The sequence below is a fragment of the Carcharodon carcharias genome, chromosome 14, assembly GCF_017639515.1.
Source record: "Carcharodon carcharias isolate sCarCar2 chromosome 14, sCarCar2.pri, whole genome shotgun sequence".
Taxonomy (NCBI): domain Eukaryota; kingdom Metazoa; phylum Chordata; class Chondrichthyes; order Lamniformes; family Lamnidae; genus Carcharodon; species Carcharodon carcharias.
The window spans coordinates 108,979,145-109,001,715 of NC_054480.1; positions in this window are offsets into that span (position 1 = coordinate 108,979,145).

Genomic DNA, 22,571 nt, shown 5'->3' on the forward strand with positions numbered 1-22,571 from the left:
TAATTCTGAGTATATTAGAAAGCAATATGTTGGCATGCAATTCTTGTCAATTTTTACACTTAGATGTGTCATACAAATCAAACTTCAGATTCAGAAAAGAGAAGCATTTCAGAACTGTGCTCATATGCGGGAAATTTGTCAATTAAAAACAATCAATAATTTTTTTAAATTATTCATTCACTGGATGTGGGCATCACTGACAAGGATCATCCCAACTCATGCTTCAGAAGGTGGTGCTGAACTGCTTTCTTAAATCGCTGTAGTCCATGTGGTGAAGGTACTCACACAGTACTCTTAGGTAGGGAGTTTCAATGTTTTAACCCAATGACAGTGAAGGAATGGCGATATACTTCCAAGTCAGGATGGTGTGTGACTTAGAGGGGAGCTTGGAGGCGGTGGTGCACTGTGAGAACTCGTGGGTTTGAGAGGTAAACCAGAAGAAGTCTTGTGACCTATTGCATTGCACCTTGTAGGTGGAACATACTGCTGATGGAAGAAGTGAGTGTTTTAGACGGTGAATTGGGTGCAAATCAAATGGGCTGCTTTGACCTGGATGGTGTTGAACATTTTGAGTGTTGTTGAAGCTGTACTCATCCAGGCAAGTGGAGAGTATTCCATCCCACTACCAGCTCCTGTCTTGTAGATAGTGGAACGTTTTTGGAAGGATATCAGGTTGAGACACATGCTGCAAATTTCCCAGCCTCTGGGATTTTTAGTTTGGCAGCTGCCCGTGATCGTTGGGCCTGAGAGCAGCCAGCTGAACAGACTGCCGACCGCAATCAGCCCCCGACCACAATTTCATGCTGGCTGCCAATTAATGGCCAGTTAATGGCTAGCCAGCATGAAATGTGCACTAAAAGGCTTAGTGCTGGCAGGGTGCAGTGGGAGGAGGGTGAGCATTGAAGTCAGCACAGGAGCAGGGGAGCACGGAATGAAAGCTTCCTGAAGGCAGAGAGCTGCCTCAGAGAGCTGAAGAATTTAAAAGCAATCAATAAAGATGTCCATGCTTCAGTATCAGTCACCTGAACATATGGATGATGAAAATCGTGTCCAAACATTTTTATTTTTTTAAATTTAATAATGGAAACTTCATGCCACCCGTGGATGAGATTTCCTGAAAAATGCAAAGGCTGCCTGGACAATTCACCCGCCCGCCAACTGTAATGTTGGATAGGCAATGAAAAATCTCCATTAATTGTGCCATTAATGGGCTTAATTGCCCTCTTAATTGTCGGCGGGCATGCTTCCAAGTTTAGCATGCGACCACCGACCGGAAAATCGGGCGCGTCAGGACGCTCGTCTGACATTATAATGCGTTATTTCACGCTCGAGCCAGTCGGGCGCACGCAGCATACCAAGCTAAAAATTGTGCGCCTTGTGACCAAAGTATTTATGCAGCTTGCCCAATTAGGTTCCTGGTCAATAATGGCCCCCAGAATGTGGGTGGTCGGGTCAAGGCTCCACAGGATGCAGGGAAACCCGAACTCAGGTTTTCCCCACAGAAATTCTCCTCCACCCTGTGCCCACCACCTCTGCCACCACCAAATCACCCCGCACCACCCCCCCCACAACGTATAGAGGGTAAAGGGATAAGCCATTGCTAAATATTATTCACACAAGGTCTGCTTAGCTACTTTCTACCATATACATTGTTGTCCATGTAATTCTCTCTCTGCTGCCCACTACCCTCCAGACTCTCACCAGCCTATTCAGTGTCGTCTAAGTGGCTATCATATTGACGCATTCGAAGTTTGCAGCTTCAAATAAATCCTAATGCTAAATAACACACCCTGATTAGCCAAGTTCACAGAGAATAGTTGATGCAGTATTGCCTTGACCCAAGGAATCTATTTATTTATTTAAATGAATGAAGCTTTCTCTTTTACATTTCCCAAAATCACTGTAAACTTAAATATACTTGATATAAATTTATTTGGTAATAACAGTCACTCTGACATTTGAATATCTTTCTATGGAGTTATAAAAATTGCAAATAACATTTAAGAAGAAATCCTTTATGAGCTGTAACTGTATCAATGGAAAATGAATTGGGCAGAGCTCATAGACTTCGTGGGCTCTGTCATCTGGAGGTACCTCACTAACATTATTCACTGGGCAGTGTCATTCACCTTGATCACTTCACTTCTTTGAGATGCTGGAGAGCGAGGAAAAGTGCCATTCTCCCTTCATCCCATCACATATGGTCGTTTAATATGTCAACATTCCCAAATGATGATAAGTGAACAAGCCACCCTGTGCCATGCTGAATCCATACACACCTTACTTTGGTTCCCAGTCAGTGCAGAGTTAGCTAGTTGAATTTGGGAATAATTGACCTCAATATTCCATATCAGATTAGGAGATAAATTTGCCAAGATTCTCACTCTTGATACCCACGGACTCCTGCTGGACGCTGTGCATGTTTTGAGGTAGAAGGAGGCTTGATTCTACTTATTGTGTCCACGGACAGTCTATACATGGCCCAGCCAGAACTGGACACATTTTTGCGCCTTGTTGAATTCGGCAAGATCTGCAACAGTGCAGGGTTCCTCTAGCGATAGGCATTGCAGGAGATGTTGCATAGTCTGTGGCTCAGTTCCACATTCACAAGTTGTCGGGCAGGTTGTATATCCCCGTTTGCTTAGTGACACCTTTGAACAACCTACACCAGTCCTAAGTCTGTTAAGGCACTTCCAGGTTGCCCAGTTGCAATTAGCTCCTGGGGGAAGGCTTTCATCCAATAGAATTTCCATCGCTGGGGGTTGTTTGAGACTGGCGAGCCGGTCTTTCCACAAGGCGATGCAGGCTTCAGATGGGGTTGATTGTAATGGAACAACACTGTTCATGAAGCTCTTTCTTGACTTTAGGCAGCTGGGTGTAGGTGTATGACCGTGTAGAGGGTGCCTCTCATCTGATGTTTGACAGAGTCGCTCTTTCTTGCTGGCTACCGTTCTTCTTACATCAGGGGGAGTGATACCCGCCAGGATATATAGGCTGTTGGTGTTTGTTGGTTTTAAACAACCTGTGATAAGTCAGCAGCTTGAATTCAGGACGGCATCCACCTTCTTAGCATGAGTAGATCTTTCCCATGCAGGACAGGCGTATTCGGCAGTAGAATAGCAAAGAGCAAGTGCACTGGTTTGCATGGAGGCTTGATGATCAGGGTTGATTATCATTGTCCAGATCTTGACATGGATAATATAATCCATGTTAAACTGTAAATCACCACCTGAGTTTACTGACATAGTTTATTGTGAACTTAATGAACTTTGCTGCCAAGTCTGTTTGTGCCTTAAATGGATACAAGACACAGTATTCCTCCATTCAAAGTGTTAACTCCTCAATTGAAGTAAAATGTTGGACAGTGTAAGATGGGCATCCAACCCAAACCCATTCCCATGGGTTGGGTTAAGCTAGAATTGGGGCTTAGAGCGTAGGTGGCTTAAAGAACCACCAATCAACAGTAGGGAGTAAAGAGAAAGGGGGAAAGCTCAAAAATCTAAAGTTGAAGGAAGAAATTGTGAGGAACAATGAGCAACAGTAACTTGCTTTTACACAGTGCCCTTCACATAGCGGAATGCATTTTTTATAATGTGGGTGGGCGGGGAGAAGAACTTGGGCATAGAGGATGAGGAAAGGAAATTGTAAGGATTTGGGGGTCTTGCATCCATTTAAGACAGCAACAGACTTGGCAGCAAGGCTTTGCTGTGAATCAACTTTGTTGAGACAAAGTCAAGCTATTTTCATTAAGTTCACAGATAAGCTACATCAATAAACTTAGGCAGTGATTTACAATTTAACGTGGGTTATACTACCTATGTCAAATCTGGATGGTAGAGCACACTTGTCTCCTTTGGAATGTTGCTCTTCAAACCTCTCCTTCTCCCCCTCTCTCCCTCTCTCCCTTGTATCTTGTCTTGTTTGTTCTGTCTCTGGATGGCTTTCCTCAGTGCACAAAGACAAAGTGAGGACATCTTTTATCCTGGCTGTTATCTAATTAACTCCTCCCTCATCCCAATCATCTTCCCCCTTTGTGTGAGGATACTTTCCATGACCAAACAGGTACCTTTCAATGTGAGTATCATAATATTTCATCATGTTTTTCACATCCACCTTTATCTCTTTTCTGAATGTTCCAAGGTCTTATCGCCTAGAGGGGCCTAACAATTCCAATTCTGTGTTAGTACATACACAAGCAGTCTCACAGACAGGCTCAAGCCCTTGCCTTTTTGCTGCAAGCAAGCTCTTTTAGATCATGACATAAGTTTCCCATGGTTCCACTACCTAGGCATTTTCCTATACTGTGCCCTATTCCTAGGTCTTCCTATATTTGATTGTAGTAAGATTTACTAAATTAAGATTTTTTTAATCCATTCACAGGATGTGAGCATCACTGGCCAGTCATCAATTTATTGCTCATCTCGAATTGCCCTTGAGAAGGTGGTGGTGAGCTGCCTTCTTGAACCGCTGCAGTCCATGTGGTGTAGGTACACCCACAATGCTGTTAGGGAGGGAGTTCCAGGACAGTGAAGGAACAGCGATATATTTCCAGGTCAGAATGGTGAGTGGCTTGGAAGGGAACTTCTAGGCTGTGGTGTTCCCATCTACCTGCTGCCCTTGTCCTTCTCCATGTCAGCGGTTGTGGGTGTGGGAAGTGCTGTCTAAGGAACCTTGGTGAATTCCTGCAGTGCATCTGTAGATGATACACACTGCTGCTACTGTGCATCGATGGTGGAAGGAGTGAAAGTTTGTGGACATGGTGCCAATCAAGCAGGCTGCTTTCTGCTGGATGATGCCAAGCTTCTTCAGTGTTGTTGGAGTTGCACTCATCCAAGCAAGTGGGGAGTATTTCATTACTCTCCTGACTTGTGGCTTGTAGATGGTGGACAGAGTTTGGGGACTTGACGTAAGCTACTTGCCCCAGAATTCCTAGCCTCTGACCTGCTATTGTGACCCTGGCAGAACCAAAACTGCATGTCAGTGAGCAGGTTATTCCTAAGCAAGTGCTGCTTGATAGCACTGTTGATGACCCCTTCCATCGCTTTACTGATGGTGGAGAGTAGACTGAAGGGGCGGTAATTGGCCGGGTTGGATTTGTCCTGCTTCTTGTGTACAGGACCTACCTTAGCAATTTTCCACATTGCTGGTGTTGTAGCTGTACTGGAACAGCTTGGCTAGGGGTGCAGCAAGTTCTGGAGCATAAGTCTTCAGTACTATTGCCAGAATATTATCAGGGCCCATAACCGTTGCAGTATCCAGTGCCTTCAGCCATCTCTTGATATCACGTGGAGTGAATCGAATTGGCTGAAGATTGGCATCTGTGATGCTGGGGACCTTCGGAACAGGCAGAGATGGGTCACCTGCTCAGAACTCCTCTGGAGGTCCCCAGTGTCATAGGTGAAAAAAAAATCTTGACTTAGTAAATCTTCTATAGTAAAGGAAGACTTAGGAATAGGCACAGCATTGAAAGATGCCAAGGTAGTGGAGCAATGGGAAAATTATTTCATGTTTTAAAAGACCTTGCTTGCAGATAAATTCCTAATAAATCTAGATGTTAGTCTCTAATAATAAAGGTAGCTTTTATAAATTCATATTCTAGTTCGTAACTTAACAATAATAATCTTAATAAAACATTCTAGAGAAGCTAGAATGAGGATGGAGGTCATGCTCAAAGAGGAGGGGGTGGAAAGACAAAGGGAGCAGTTAGAAAATCTCACAGGAATAGAGTGTTCAGGGGAACAAGCAGCCAGGGATGGTTGAATGATGGGCCAGGGAGGTTTAGTGTCAAGGGAGCAGAGAGTGCGTAAAGTGACGGAGGAGGGGATCACTAAGATAAAGTGAGTGGAATTGTCCTAAATTTGCACTAAGTGCGGTAGCGGGCGGATACAGGTTTTCACAACATATCGCCCCAAACCCGCCACATTACTTATGCATTCCCGGGAAACACACTGCTTCAATGGCAGGTGGGCTCTCATTCACCCGCCATACCATCACCTGGCCACTTCATCATGCCAGGCACCACATTTAAAATACAGTCACGCTCAGTGATTCCAGCCCAGGACTGCAGCAAAGAAGACTTGGGGGAGTATTGTCCCCCGTCAGGGGGGTTGTGCGGGGGCGGTCGGGAGCGGGTACAAACCCGATCAGAGCCCCAATCGGGTCTGCGCCATCATTTTACGTGGGCAGGCCAATTAAGGCCCGCTCCAAAATGACGCGCACCCAGAAGTGCTGAGTGCTCCCTCATGAGCTGGGACATGTCAATGAATTTTTTAAAAATTTTTATTCAATTTTTAAACACTTCATGAAACCTCATCCTGCCCTTGAGGTTGCATGGGTAGCTGATTTTATTAGTTCAGTTAGTTTTTTATAGGCTGAGTCGGCTGCGTGCCCACCGAACTGAAAATCTAAATGACGCACGGTGATGTTGGGACACACGCCCGACATCACCCCATGTCATTTTACACCTTAGCGAGTGGGCCCCGCTCCTGCTTGCCAAGCCGAAAATTCTGGCAATGGCCCCGAAAGGCAAGAAAACTGCAGCCCCTAAGTGCCTTTTGGATGCTGCGGAGGCCACTGTGATGTCCTCTACCCCCGCTCTGGCTGCAGGAGGGGCAGCAACATTACCATTCGGGCTTGGTAGGTGATGGTAGCAGAGGTCAGTGCCAATGCTGCACAGAAGAGGTTGGCCATCCAAAGCAGATAGAGGATGAATGATCTCATCCGTGCAGCCAGGGTATGGAAACCATCTCTTCACTCTAAACTCACACACTCAAGCCAATCACACATTCACTGGCATCTCACTGCCAGCTCAACGGACATCACCACCCATTGTTACACATACCCTCACATCTCCATCTGGCCTCATCCCCACTGGAGATGCCTCCCCAGCCCTCACCATCTTGAGGCCACTTGTACAGATCAACATGTGCCCCATGTACACCCTGGGTTACCCTCCTTCCCCAGTACAGCCATCACCCTGCAGCTTCTTCCCTTGCCTGAGGCCATTTCTACCCATTCCCCAAGCAAGACCTTGCCCTGCAGCCGTTGAAAAGACACCCACATATGGCTGGTCTGGTAGACACCTACCCATGAGCCCCCACTAAAAGTGTGCTGTCTGTGAAGACTGGCGCTGATGACTGCAAGTGCTGACCGAAGCAAGGTAGGCAAACAAACCTTGAAGTCCCGAGTGAAGAGCAGCCCGCCAGGTGCATGTCACATATGTCCTGTTGTGAAACAAATTGGCATGTTATTCCGCCAGCGTGAGCGGGTGATCCGGGGGTGGTGGTGGTGGGGGTGGGGGGGTGATTCTGGCGGGCTGGCCTTATAATGTTATGTTGATGTTTTACAATGAGATTCCTGACGTCTGGTGGTGGGGAATGCGGCCTGCCATTGGCAGCCGGAGCGGACAATTGCAAACTGGTTTCGCGACACCATGAAACTGATTTTTGGCCTTCTCTCCATATTGTCCACACACGCTACCGAGCACACCCGACACTGGTGGTTACAGAAAATCCTGGCTGATGGGAGGAATTTGGAAGCTGCACTATTGAGTCAGGGGAGTTGGTGGCATTAGTATAGAACAGTAGCATGTGACTGAGTGTTGTGGATAAATTGAAGCCATGGAAGTTTAAGACACTGCAAGGCTCATGCCCCAAAAATGAAACAGAGCCTAAATAAATGATAAATGCGAACCAACCAGAGGGAATAACACATTACAAGCTCATTTATTTAAACAATAAATGGAGCTGACCAGTGACTTAACTAAATATTTAATATTTAAGTTTAGCCCCTCTCTGGGCTTTACTGGATAAATGCTACTATGCATTCATGCAGTTGAGTGATATTGAAATTGAATTCAGATTTAAATACATTTTCTCTCTGTTCTCCATTTCCTTAGCCTCGGATTTAAATGGTTCCTTTTGATGCTTATTAAAGATCAAATTATTATTTTTTCTTTCTCTGCCTGGTGATTGACATCACAATAGCTTCTTCCGCAGCTGAAATAAGGTCAGAGTAAAATTTAATCTATTTAATGCAGCCAATGCATAAACATGACTCTGTACTGAGACCCTGCTGGCTGAATTAACTGCGATAAGAGGTTATTGGACACATTCCAGGGCTATTACCAGTATTAGGCCATTTAACTCTCTGCTGATTCCTATCAGGCCAAGGAGCAAATGGAGTATTCAGATGCAAACCAACGTTACCCAAGAGAAGTTGAAATTGCTACCACGGTGATTATACCATCATTTGACCTTTTTGAGTTTCCAAAATGAGGATTCTGAAGTGCACCTTCTCAGTATAACATTGTCTGTCGGAGATGCTCAAGGAATGTATCTTCTGTGACGCAGGCAGGCTCACTGAATTGCTCGTGAGCAGTCATAAATGATACTTGTTTCATCAGCAATCACATCAGAGAACACTGAAGTGTAATCTGTTTATGGTTGCAGCACAAGCAGACTGTGTTATATTAGAGACGATGAGACATCAAGAGCGGTATGGAGCACATTATTGAAAGGTTTTCATGCTGTCTTTTACCTTGTGACCCTGTTTCTGCTGTAGGGTGCCATGTCCAGCAACAATGAAACAAATGGGGAGGTGTAAGGTTTATAGTTATTGTTGCTCAAAGGCTCCAAGTCGATGAACAACTCTTGCAACCGTGCAGTCGAAGCAATTTCACGTTTGCAGCTTTGTCATTTTGACTGGGACCTTTCCTATCAGAGCAGTCAGCTATCCCAGTGTTTTCTGGTCTCGGCCATATTAAGAGGTTTTCCTGACAACCCTTGGACAAGGGGTGAGCAGAGGTAATCAGTTGTCTCTGTGTTGGTGCAGTGAAGAATGAGAAGGAATAAATAAGGTGTAGCAGGAGACATATGTCAAAGTTTAGGCTTCATAATGATCTTCTTCAGTCTTCCTGCAAAACTCAAAAAAGATGGAGGGATTTTTTTTTAGAAGAATATAGCATCAAGGGCATTACTGTAAAAAAACTCAAATCAGATGTGTTGAGGTAAAAGAAACAAAAATGTAAGGAAAATAAGGTGGAAGTTTTACTTGATTGTCTTTTTTACATTAGAAAATACAGTGTGCGCCAAGGCAATCCTCCTGATGGTGCTTTGCATGAAAGCATATCTGAGTCACCGAGATCAGAAAGTCCCAGGTTCCATCCCTGATCTGTCAGTTGATCTTAGAGGCACTTTTTTTTTTCTTTGCAACAATATACTTTATTCATAAAATATCCAAGAGAACATTACAAAATGGCCATCAAAGAAATACATGCAATGTTCAAATTTTCTACATAGATCGAGTTGCAATCTGAGGTACTTTAATACAATAAAAAGAACGTTACAAACATTTCAAGATGGATATTACGGAAAGCGCAATGATATTCAAATTTTCTACTTAGATCATTTTGCACTCTGATCTTAGAGCGACAGCAGTTGAAGCATTACGGAGTGCATCAGCAACACTGGTCTCCGAGCAGAAAGAGCCGGGGATTCCTCCTCTTCCTCACTGTGCCATAACCCTTACTGGAAAGTACATGTGTGTGGACAGTGGATGAGGATAAGGTTGACTTATGATGGATGCAACCTTGTGATGGATGCAACCAATGTATATGAAATCAACAAAGTGCCTGACATTGAATGTACTTTGCAAATTTCAAGAGTATTGAAATTTTATTGAGGCATCTCAGAGAGGAACATTCTGCATGAAGGAAATATGAATTTTATTGCAATTTCTGTAATTTTCAAGTTGAAATGTTTTGTAATGTACTTTTAAAAAATTTATATATAATGTATATTTTTGGGGAAAAAATCAACAAGTGTTCGGAGATTTGAGAGATACTGAATGGGTCCATTAAGCCTCCTCTGACATTTATCAGCCATGACAGTTCTTTATCCATTTAATCTAATGCCCACACTTTTGTCATATCCCTTACTCCCTTTAATTTCCAAACAAATATCTCTCTTCCCTTTCAATTGATTTAGTATCTATAAGCTTTTGGTGCAGTGTGTTCCATATTCTCACAACCTTTAGGGGGAAGAAAGATTTTCTGGATTCACATTTAATTGTTTTAATTTGAATTCTCAGATCTGACCCCATTATTGTGAAAAACTAATTGGACATAACCGGTACAGCACTAATTCTTCATCAGTCTACTACTGATGTGTATAAATGTGGCTTTAGATGAGTTCCTTAGTTGACTGCATTGTGCTTATAGCCAGCTCCATATTTTTATAGTGTGCTACAAATCACAGTCATGCATATTGACTTCTTGTTTATCTATTTTACTATCCCACAGCAACCAGGGCTTTTACTTAAAACTTAGTTATTAGATTGTAAAGCTGTTGTCCCAGTGCTGCAGCCTGGCCATGCTGAGCTCCTTTGTAAACCTTGATGATGGTCAAACTTTTTGTTGAGAGTAGCTGTGGATATCATTGGGAGTTCAGATAACCTGATTAATAAAATTAAATGCCCTGCTGATGCCAATGAAGATGATCCAAGATAGCTGGAATGTTCAGCAGCATCGAATGATTAAGGAGTAGTTTTCTGTGGAAAATAAATTTTGAAGGTGACCTCAATTAAATATTTCAAGATTATGTATGAGGAGGGACAGGCAAAATATTGATCCAGACAAATTGTTCTTTATGGTGAAGGGTTTAAATACCAGGAGACACAATTTAAAAGTCAGAAAATTAGGAAAGTAAGAAATCAAGTCACACAGATTCAAAGAGTAATCTAGTTTCGAAAAGTTAGCAGAGAGGGCCATTGAACCATACAATAGAAATTGATTCAATAAACAACTTGATGTGTTTCTGGACCCAGGAGCATAGGAGTTGCTAGATGAATAAAGACCAAAGCCAATTTTGATTTGTTTTCTACCATACTAGTAGTCACAATGATAATGAAGTGTTGACTAATCATGACAATCAATCCCTATCAATTAGTCCACAACGCACATAGATGTGAGGTGATGAAAAAGGTCAGTGATGGAGAGCTTTGGAAAACATAACTCCAACGTTATATTTTCTTCCAAAGCATGCCACACTTACTATATACCATTGTCTCAAATGACTAATATAGCTTTCTGAGAGAGGGGATGGAGGGACATAGTGAGAAGATAGGCTGATGTATCAAAATAAGACAGATGTGAAGGGCCTCATGGTCTTTTCCTGTACTTAAACCTTCGCTCAGATGGTTGGAAAACTGAGCCAAAAAAATGAGGATGTACTACCAGTATCATACTTTTACCATATTGAGGAACTCAGGTCACAATCTGGGCTCGCTGTTGCCTGTTGTCTGAACCCCACGACTGCATTCGGGGACCAAAATGGCACCCAATGCGTGAGCACACTTCTGACACGAATCGCACCTGATGTCATCTTCATGAGGGCAGTCACGGCAGACAGCTAAGGTCCACCGGGAGTATCCAGAGCAGGCCAAACATGAGATCAATTATCGAACCCTGATTTGAAGCCAGCAGCCCCCGTTTGGAGCTGAACACTCCAGCTGATGTTCTCTCTTAACCTTGTGCAGCTGAACACATGTTAAATAGCAGGAAGAGCACCCTCACCAGCAAGATTTAATGGGGTCTAATTACAGGTTAGTTGCTGGTTGATTTATTCTGGCTGTTGCTATAGTTCTCTTTGGAACTTTGCAAATATCTCCAGCTCCAACCTGGCGGTCAGCTTCACATCCACAATCTTTGCCCTTGCTCTGAGGCTGCAGTTGTGATTGCAGCAGGTGGCAGATGGTAGTGAGGACATCCTTCCTGAAGCACTGGCAACTCACATTTTGTTTATCGCTGACCTTCAAGTAGGAATTGCTCCCTGACCACCCTGGGCATATATCACTCTCTACTGAGAGCCCTTCTCCTTCCTCCTCCCTCTTCTAGCAGCTTGTCTATAAAATAACCATTTATTCTCTCTTTTGATTTAAAGTTACTAGAAAGTCTGTTTTGTGTCTGTTCTTTAAAGTCACAGCAGTCAAGGGGTTAAAGCACTCCTAAAAAAATATTGTTGTGATCAATCGAGAGATGGGAAAAAGGGGAAAAATTATGCCCTGTCCATAACAAAGCTACATTTGCCATAAGCAAGCAACTCCTACTGTACCCCCACCCTCCCTGTACCAGAACATTACCCTGTGCCTTTCTCCTTTCAGATAACCAAGAATTGCCACCTGGTCAGGGAGAGCTAGAACAGCAAGAAGAGACTGATGATGAAGATACAGCACCATCACTTGATTTCACACTCACAGCCACAAGCTCAGATTGCCACACTGTGTGTAGCTTTCAGGGTAGATTACAGGTAGAATCTGTTCTTGTTGAAACACAAGTGCCCTATAGCCAAAGCAGGCGGCAAAAATAGTGTAGAAACCAGCTCGATAAAGTGGTTCCTTCACACCTCTCTTTGTTAGATTTGAAGTTTGCAGACATTAAGTCTAGGGTGACCATTGTATTTGAATTTCTGTAAATATCCAGACAATAGTAACTATCAATTCCAAAAGTGAACTGTTGCATCCTGACATCTCATCAATGGAAGGTCCTCCAAAAAGATATTTACATTTGAATGACCTTCTAGAGGCAGGTCCAGACATGCACGAGCCCATGTCTATGCAGAAGCCACAAATGAAGTCATCTGACCAGCCCCCCCCACCCCCGCCACCACAACACACACCCCCCACCACCCCCGGAATCCATTTTGTCAAAGTAAATTGCCCATATTCCACGCCACCTTTTAAAAGTAATGTGTCCATCTTCCGAATAAGTTTTATGACGTATGACATGACTGTTAAAGTTTATAAATCAGAAGAGATTTTGGGATGGGGAATGTGGGATGTGCTGAGGAGGATTAGGTATTAGGATACCATCATCTTTGATGGTTTCAGCCCCACTTCTCAACTTAACAATGGCAGTTCCCATTGTGGTCAGCATTGCCTCCTCCCACGTGGTTAGGACACGTAAACACATATGTATCCATCTGGTTAGCGCTACCTTGTCCTGCAAAAGAGATGGAAGTGTGTCAGTGAATTTCACACAACCTGTTTGGGTGATTTGGCTGTGTGGTTGAATGTGTGGCAGTGTGTGTAAGCTGTGAGATGATTAGTAGTGCTAGTGTGTGAAGCTGTGGTACAGATTCTGCAAGTTATGTATGATTCTTGATTAAGAGAGATTTTGGGAAAGTGAGTGATGGGGGCATGGTGATGTTGAGCAGTGTCTGAGGCTATTGGTGCAGTTGGTGAGTATGACATTTGAAGATGCATTTATTGATCTTGGCCACTTGTATGATGTCATTGAACTTGCAGCATTGCATCCAGCTCCTTGGATCTTGAGTCCTGGTATTAACCATTAAAGCTATCTGCTTCCATTACCTTTTGACTATTGACTATTGGCCAGATTTTCTGGTTTCTGGATGGTCGTATCCCAGAGGTGCCCTGGAGGATGCACTGGTAAAGTTGTCTTCGGATGTTCCAACACAAGGACTGTGCAGGAATTACCCAGAAAATTTCAATTTCCATTGGGCAATTACCATGTGTTTGGAATCCTCTGAAACTCTGATTTGAAAGAAGTCACCTGCTCCCCCCACGCACCCCCCCCGCCCACCCCACCACCACCCCCCCCACCCCCTCCCCCAACACCCCACCACTCCAGAGTCCATTTTGTCAAGTTAAATTGTCCGTATGACATGCTGCCTTCTAAAAGCAACATGTTGGAGGCTTCGGAAGGCTCCAATATACTTAGCAGAATAAAAGTAAGAAGGAATAAAACCAGTTCTAACTCCTGGGTAACTATATTACTGACTGCCCCCACGCACCTCACCCCCAACCCCCAGCTTGACACTCCGCTTGGTCTGCTGACTACCCCTCCAACCCCCAACTACTCCCCACCTAACCAACTACTCCCCTGGCCACCCGACTAAACTCCAATGCCACCCCTGCCCTGGACTACCTTCCACCCCTTGACTATCCTCCCCAAACCCGCCTATCCTCTAACTCCCCGACAACCCCCTCAGCCCTGACTACCCCCCGACCACCCCGATCTCTGACCACCCTTCTGCCCCCCTGAATAATCCCCATGTCCCTGACTACCCTCCCATCCTGCTGGCTATCCCCCTTACTACCCAGTCCCTCCCCAGACTACATTCCTAACCCTGGGCTATCCCCTAGAGCACCTGACTAAGCCCCACACCCCCACCGCTGACTACCCCTCCATCCCCTAACTACCTGCATCTGACCCACCATACCCCCTCACCTACTTACATAACACACTTGCCTTCTCTCCATTGCTTTTCAAAGTGGCATTTACAAAAAGTGACATTGAAACTTATTGGAATATGGCAGCTAGTGCTGTAAAAAGGGGGAATGGATTCACTTCCCCCAATGCTCCTGCACTATGAGGAAAGGATTCCAGGAGCAGGTATGCTCCACATTTCTCAGGAGGTCCAGTTCAGAAATTCAGATGAGGAACATGGAGCTCCTATGTAACGTAAGTAAATATGAGCGGAGTAACAATCCAAAGGTGATTGCCACACCTCAGAAGATTTCGCCAAGACATTTGTCTACTTTCCACTTCCTCCAATACCTCAAGTGCAACATCTGCGTACCTTGGAGCCTTCACTCATCCATATTGTGCCATTTGTCACGGTTTTCCAGGACAGATTCACCTCCTGCATGACTCCCGGTACCTCAGTACACTTTCTCTTTAAGCAGTGCAAGCTAGGCTTAAGCTTTAACTGGTGCTAGGAAGTGACAATTTCGGCTCCTCTGCTGATGTGCACAGCCAATATGCAGTTATGGCTGCAAACAAATTATTATAATGAGCAGGCATCACAAAGTTGGTGTGCTGTCTGCAATTCAGCCAAACAGTATGGCTTAACCCTGCATCCCTACCTTCTTGTCCATGCTCAATGGCTATCGAATTTAGCCCTCTCAATATTCTGAAGTAACTTGACTGATTAAAGTAGGCAAAACTTCACAATTTCTGGTCTGACAGCATTTGGGTCACCCCTGTATCAATCAATCCCATCAAGATTAAGCTCATTATTAAATGCAGGTCTCCTAACCTTGGACCAGCTCAGTGCAATGTTTGTATATTTTGAAAGACAGATCCAATATAAAGCATTGATGTTGCTTGGTGTGTACAATTAACACAACTGGATTTGTGAAGTCTGCACCTCTGGTCAGGCCCATCGCTGTTAATAAAGGAAATGCTTATCCACCATTTTTTTTGCAACCTGTGTCAGCGTCAATATTTCCCAAATCAGCTGCAGCAAGATGTAGAGATAAACAAGCAAACTGTTAGTGTTTTAAGGGCCTGGTCAGTGGGACTGCTCCCTCTCCACTTGATCGGCACTACCTTAAACCACAGTTGCACCACGGATGCAGTGCGTACAATCAACAGAAAGCATTTGACAGCACCCCCCAAACATACAGCCTACAGCACCTCGAAAGAAGTAGGCAGCACTATCACTCCAAGTTTCCCTCCAAGTCAAACACCATCCTGACCTGGAATCACTGTTCCTTCATCTGGAACTCCCTACCTAACAACACTGTGGCAGCACCTTTATTCACTTTAAGGCTCAAGGAAAGGAATCACCACCACCTTATCAGGAGCAATTAGAAGAGAATATTTATAGCACAGAAGGAGGACATACAGCCCCTCAAACTCAGATAGGGTCTATGCAAGAAAAAATTAGTTTGCTCCACTCCACTGTCCTTTCCCCTCAGTCCTGAAAATGTCTTTTCCTCCACATGCTTACCGATTGCCTAGCGAAAACCGCGATTGAACCTGCTTCTATTCCCCTTTCAGGCAGTGCATTCCAAGTTGTAATGAGATGGGAATAAATGCCAGCTTTACTGGTGTACCCTTATCCCCAGAGTGAATTTAAAAACATCCTTCCTTCACAAAACTTCACCCTATTTGAAATATTTCTGAACACCGCATATGTGAGGCAGGATTTTTTGTGAGAACAGAACCAAACAGTAAGACTTGGGTAGGGGCAGTACTGATGGGAGGCGGCAGAGGGAAAAATCAGTAGTATTGGAAGGGTCATCACTGCAGTGACAGTCTCTGTGCAGTATTGCCCGGTGGTCCTCAGTACTGCTGGTATCCCCCTTTTATATAACAGCTTAAGGTCAAAGGTGTTCCAGAGAATCTGAAAAGGTCAAAATATTTAGAGGTAAAGGACCAGAATCCTGATATGTTAAAAACTGAGCTAACTATGACTATAGATTTTCTTCTGATTAATATCCCATTTGTTAATTAAGTGCAGAGTGCTTGACAACAAATAACTCTTTTGCACAATTAAACCTTGACTTGGTACTTAAAGTAAGTCAGCAGCCAGACAGGCCGTCCTTTAAATTCTGACAGTCAACAACCCCTATTATGAGGCTAAGGATACCCAGGTTTGCTAGATTTGTATCTTGTGCACTGACATCCACTCCAGCCTGCTGTGTCTTGTCTCTTTGCCAGCAGACAGGTAAATTATGCTTTGAGCATCATTGAAAGAATGAAAGAACTTCCATTTGTATAGCATCTTTCACATCCTCAGGATGTGTCATGGTGCTTTACAGTCAACGAAGTACTTTTTAATGTGTGGTCACTGCTGTAATATAATACACCAGACAATTTGCACATAACAATCTCCAACAAACAGCAATATTATTACAACCAGATATTTTAATTATTGAGGGATAAATATTGACAAAGACGCCTGGTGAGCTCTTTCATACCCACCTGAGATGGCAGGTGGGGCCCTGATTAAACAGCCCATCTGAAGAATGGCAACTTAATAGGTAGTTGAAACAGTGAAATAGTACCTTTCCTCTTATCATCTAATTCCAAAGACCAACCTGAATCTGTCTAGGGGTGGAGGGATTTGAGGGTGGGGTGGGGGGGGGGGTGGGGTGGGGGGGGGGGGGGGGGTGGCGGGGTTATGTGGGGGGTGGGGGTAGGCTTTTGGGGGTAAAATTGCCAAGGCTCAGATCTCATCGCGACTAAGTATTGTTTTAACTATTTACTGTACCACAGATAATACACAAATGTCAATACATTATTCCAATCAACTTCAAACACCACTGACATAAAAACTATTCCCTTTAACTTGCTTTAGTTTCAAAGACTACACACCCTGGCAATCACTCAAAGGAGTATGTTCCCATCAGTGCAGGTGACCAAGTCCGCCCACAGTTTCCATGCATGTTGCCCAATTCTGCCCCTAAATGAGCGCTTCTTAAAATATACAGATCATACCCATAACAATGATTGACACAATACCCCTCCCTTTGATTGTACCATCTCAGCTTGATCACCTTCTCAAATTGAGTTAGCGAATCTTCTTTTCTTCTTCTCTTAGGCAGTCCCTCGGGATCGAGGATGACTTGCTACCTCCCCAGTTCGATGGGTTATGAAATGGCGGATAAGTCCAATGCAGACTTAACCACATGCAGGGCAGGTGGTGCTTGAAGGGTTGGGTAGGTGAGTTGTTTGGAGGTTTGATCCCTCTGACGCCTCAACTTTGTCTCTGCATGTTCCTCACGAAGGCTCTGATGTGTTCTGTGCCTTCCCGAATGAGCCTTCTCCATTTCAGTAGGTCAAAAGCCAGGGCCTCTCATGAGTCGGCAGCTATGCTTGAGCTCTTCAGGGATGAGAACATCTCCAAAGCGTTTCTGCTGTCCTCATGGCAGTCCCCTGCCATGACCAAGTTCTGAGTACAGCAGTTGTGTCAGACGTCTGGTATCAGTGTTAGTGAATAGTCCATTAACAAACAAGGAAATGTCTTCATTCTGTTCCTTGTTTAACATTTATCACATAAAGGTGCTCTGATGGGCTTATCAGCATTCTCCAAGGGTTTATTCCAGCAACAATTTTGATATTAACATGTAAGAACCAATCCAGACACAGTGGAAGCATAGTCATTACTTTGTAAGTCCTCTTAACAGTTTAGCCACAGAAGTTAATTGGCCAGGACAGCACTTTAATTGAAACAAACGCTTGTCCTTGTGTGGGTTTGATCACTCCAGCTAATTCCTTGGTTAGCATATTCGTGAAGTAAATTCAATTGCGCATAAATAATTTTAGCTCATGTCTTGTTTTAAAAGCTCATTTAAAAGTTCCATTGGTTCCTGGAGGTATGCTGGGATATGAAGCTTGGCCAACTTATGATGATTGGTTAGTTTACAAAACTGCCTTTACGGTACAGTCACTTGACCTTTGATGTCAGTTTACTTTAAGTTAAATGCTTTCTTGCTGCAGAACTGGTTACATCTCTGAGAGTGCAGCACTCCCAACAGTGCAGTGCCAGATTATGTACTCAAGTCTCTAGAGTGAGGCTTGAACTCCCAACCTTTTAACTTGGAGAGAGTGCTACTAATGAGCGTGGTGGATCATAACAAGATGGTGGATTCTGCCAGATGGTTTCCCGAGCAGGTTGTCAAATTCATTTGATGGAATGCCTCATCGCCAGAGCTTTCAAACAAGCACCAAGATGTAGCTTGACTGTTGATGAGAAAGGTCCCCAATCAGATCCTTCTTAAACACCCAGTTTCTCACTCCATCGCATGTTGCCCTAAAGGTGGCTATGATGGGGAAAAGATTGTTGTTCACCTCCTTCTGGAATGTGCCTTTGCAAAGAAGTTCTGGAGAGAGATACAGTGGGTTTTTATTGACGTTCATCCTGAGCAACCCTGTGACGCAGGACTTCATACTCTACGGGCTGACCCCAGGGATGCACACTGAAACAACTATCAACTGTGGCTGCAGGATCATCAGCTCGGCGAAAGGCGGTCTTTGGTCTGCCCAAAACTTGTTGGTGCAAATAATTTCCATGACCGAGCGTTGCAGACTGGCAGATCCCAAGGTCTAAGACTACGTGCTGAAGGACACACTAAAGCTCGGCAGAAGTGCAATGGGGAAAGGTCACTGTCTAAGGCCTTTCAGCCACAGTGCACCAAAGGATTGGAAATTATATAGAATCCCTCAGGTTGTATGATTCACATTGAATGTTTCGAGTAAATATTACATATGTCACAATTGTACTGAAGCATCTCTGAGCGCAACATGATCCATGTAGAAAATTTGAATATCATTGCACTTTCTGTAATGACCATTTTGGAATGTTTTGTAATGTTCTTTTAGATATTTTATGAATAAAGTATGTTTTTGCAAAACAAGTGAACAAGGCTTTTACCTATGAGTCACTAACAGCTACAGGTTGCACTTGGGATGGAGGTTGTGGCAAAATGTAGCTCCTTTCCTATCCCCTCCCTAATAACTCAAGCTTCCCCAATCCATCATTCCCATTGCATCCCAATACCCCATCATCTCTTCATGGCCATTACCACACCAAACCTTTGCCCTTTGAACTACCCACTCCACCCTTCTTCATCTTCCTCCTCATTGCTTTGCTGTGACTCATTTCTCCCTTACCATTCTGGCCCCTCTTACCTGCTCTCCCTAAGGGTGAGTGGCAAGAGGTCAACAAGTTTCTCTCTTCCCTCAGTTCTGCATTTCTTCCTGTTTCCCTTAAAAAAAAAGGCATTGTTTGCTTTTGAAATTAAAACTAACATCAAATTAGAATAATCAAAGAAGCTGGGTTTCTGTCTTTCTCTGTATTTATATAGTTTTCTTTGTCCCTTTCCATCTGTATTATATGTGTTGGAAATTAGAAGCTATTTCATTGGTGTAAGCGATTGACCTTGTTCCAAACAAAATCCAGATGACATAATTACAGTGAAATCTCGATGACTGAAACTCGCGTGGCACTAAATTTTGCTAGTGTCGAAATTATCAACCATTTACGATAGCAGAATAGCAAAAAACATGGAACAAAGCCCGTGATTAGCCGAAATTCTGCCGTAGTCAAAGCTGGTTAGCCAAACCTTTGTTCAGCGCCAGCAAGGGGAATAATTCCAAAATCCCTCGTAAAAGATGTGCTTCCGCGGCGCAAGCAAGCCGGCCGCTTCCACCAGGTGTCATGTGACTGTGTTGACCAGAGCAGAATGGTTGAACCTAAGCGGGCCCAAATTTCTCTATGCAGCGACGTGCAAAGCGTGTGAGCATGGTGAAACCGGTGAGAAAGTTAAAAGTGTTGTCAGTTGGAAAGAAGCTGAAATTGACCGAGCAAGTGGAAAACTGTGGCATGATGTGGAAAGGAAACATGTTTGACTGCACTGATGACATGACTGTATCCTGAAAACAGTTCGCTAAACAGAAAAAGATTACAGAGTCCTAAATCCTGGCCTTTTTTTTAAAAGGCCAACCGATGGTAAACTGTGAACAAATGAATGAAGATTTTTCTTTTACTCTTTTACTGTGTGTTACTGTGTGCTTTTATTTGGCATTTGAATCTGAAAAACAGAAAGTAATGAGTGTTAGGATGACTCAATATGTAGCATTTCAAATACAGAAGTGTAGCCCACATTTGTAGGCATATCAGGTTACATAAGATGCTTTCATGTGCCAAATTGGGTCTTTTTGATTATCAGGAAGCTCTGCTTAACCTGAATTTGAATACGGCTCCCCTGGGGTTTGACTCAGAGAGTTTATTGTATTTGGCTTTTATTTTAAAAACATAAGTCACATTAAATAAAGAAAAACTAAATCTCTCCCTTCCCATCTCTCAGTGCACTCTTTCTGACCTCAGTTAGTCTTTCTCAATTGCACTTTATGCACTTTCTAAAGTTTGAGAGATATAAAACAGATGCTACACCACATATGGCCTGAAGGTGCTGCCACATGTTGGGGTAAAGGTTCAGGGGCTGTAATGGTCGTCCAATATCCTTGCTCAAGATGACTATTCCTCCTGTGTGCCTGTGTGTGTCTATGCAGAGAGGTTCAGCAGACGGTTCAGTTGATTTTTTAAAATATATATTCTCAGGACATGGGCATTGCTGGACGATCAGCATTTATTACCTATCCTGAGTTGCCCTTGAGAGGGGAATCTTCTTGAAGCGCTGCAGTCCATGTGGTGATGATGACCCCACAATGCTGTTACATAGGGAATGCTAGGATTTTAACTGAGTGACGATGAAGGAATGGGGATATAGTCCAACTCAGGATGGAGTGTAATTTTGAAGATAGCTTGGAGGTCATGGCACTCCCAATCCCCTGCTGCCCTTCTCCTTCTAATGGTGGAGGCCGTGTGTTTTGGGCAGCACAGTTGTTATGACCATGTGGTCATGAGTGAAATGATTTCACTATTCTCTTCACTATGGCCATAACAGGGCTTTTTTTTATTAATTTAGAGAGGATGTCCTTTCCAATACTACAGGAGTCCCACTATTCAGGCTTTCAGATTATGAAGAGTTAGTCAGACAGATTTTCATAGGTTAAACAAAGAACAAGATAAGTTTATTGAAATTATTTCTTGAATTTTAACAAAAGACTAGGGCAGCATCATCCCAGATTTGTACTAAGTGCAGTAATGGGCGTGAAAAAGGAAATTTTACCCACTGACTGCAATGGCAGCTTCTTACGCCATTTCACCCCAATCCCGCCTCATTAATATTGCATTCCCAGGAAAGATGCTGGAAGTCAATAGGGTGGCCTCTCATTCGCCTGCCTCGCTACCACTTCAGGTTCTCAGTAAACCGGACGCCATGTTTAAAGACTACCCCTGCAAAGAGTTAGAACTCTTCAAGGGATGGGAAGCTGCTGCAGACTGATGGCTGCCAAAGGGGGGAAATGTGCTGCCCCCAGATTTAGCGACGTGTCTCTCAAACGCCTAGTTGACACAGTGGAGGCCTACCATAAAGTCCTCTACACCTGCTCTGGACCAAGACCAGCAAGCAAGGCCACCAATCCAGCATGGGAGGCAATGGCAACGGTAATCAGCATCAACAACCTGCAAAAGAGGACAGCCACCAAGTGCCACTACAGGCAGAATGGCTGATCCATTCTGCCAGGGTAAATCACTCTTCTTACCACTTTCAGCTCACACAATCACAAACCTATCACACATCCACAGGGCTCTCACACCTCAAGGGACAACTCCACTAACTCTCACATGCACCCTCACATCTCCAACAGGTTCATGTCCTCTGGAGCTCAGGTCCTCATCCTGTCCTTGGCTCCATTCACCACACAAACATCCCATTCACTTTGAGGAGTATGCCACCTCACTGACTGGTGAGGACATGGACTGTGTCTGTGGCAACAGAGAGTTCAGTGGGGAACACCCTCGTGAGGATCCTGCACCACATCATCCCTCTCTCAACGCAATTGTGAGTGCTCTCTCTCCTGCTTTTGACTCTGTTGCCATGTACTAATTATCTCTACTTTGGTTCACAGGGAGCTCTGCTAAGCAACTGACACCCTCATCCAGCCGGTCCCTCAGTTCCATCCAGGTCCTCACCTCCAGCCAAGAGGACACCTCCTCCATTGATGAGCTGGAAATAAGCAGCCTGGAAGACCCATCACGGCGCTTACCCACACCCACCACCAGCGCAGAGACACACACTTCAGTGAGACCTAGATCAAGAGCAAGCTTGGGTTCATGCACAGACACGTGTCCGCAGCAGGAGGAGGCAGGTTCAGCCGACTGCCTGGCACTCGGAGGATTGCTGAGGAATAGGCA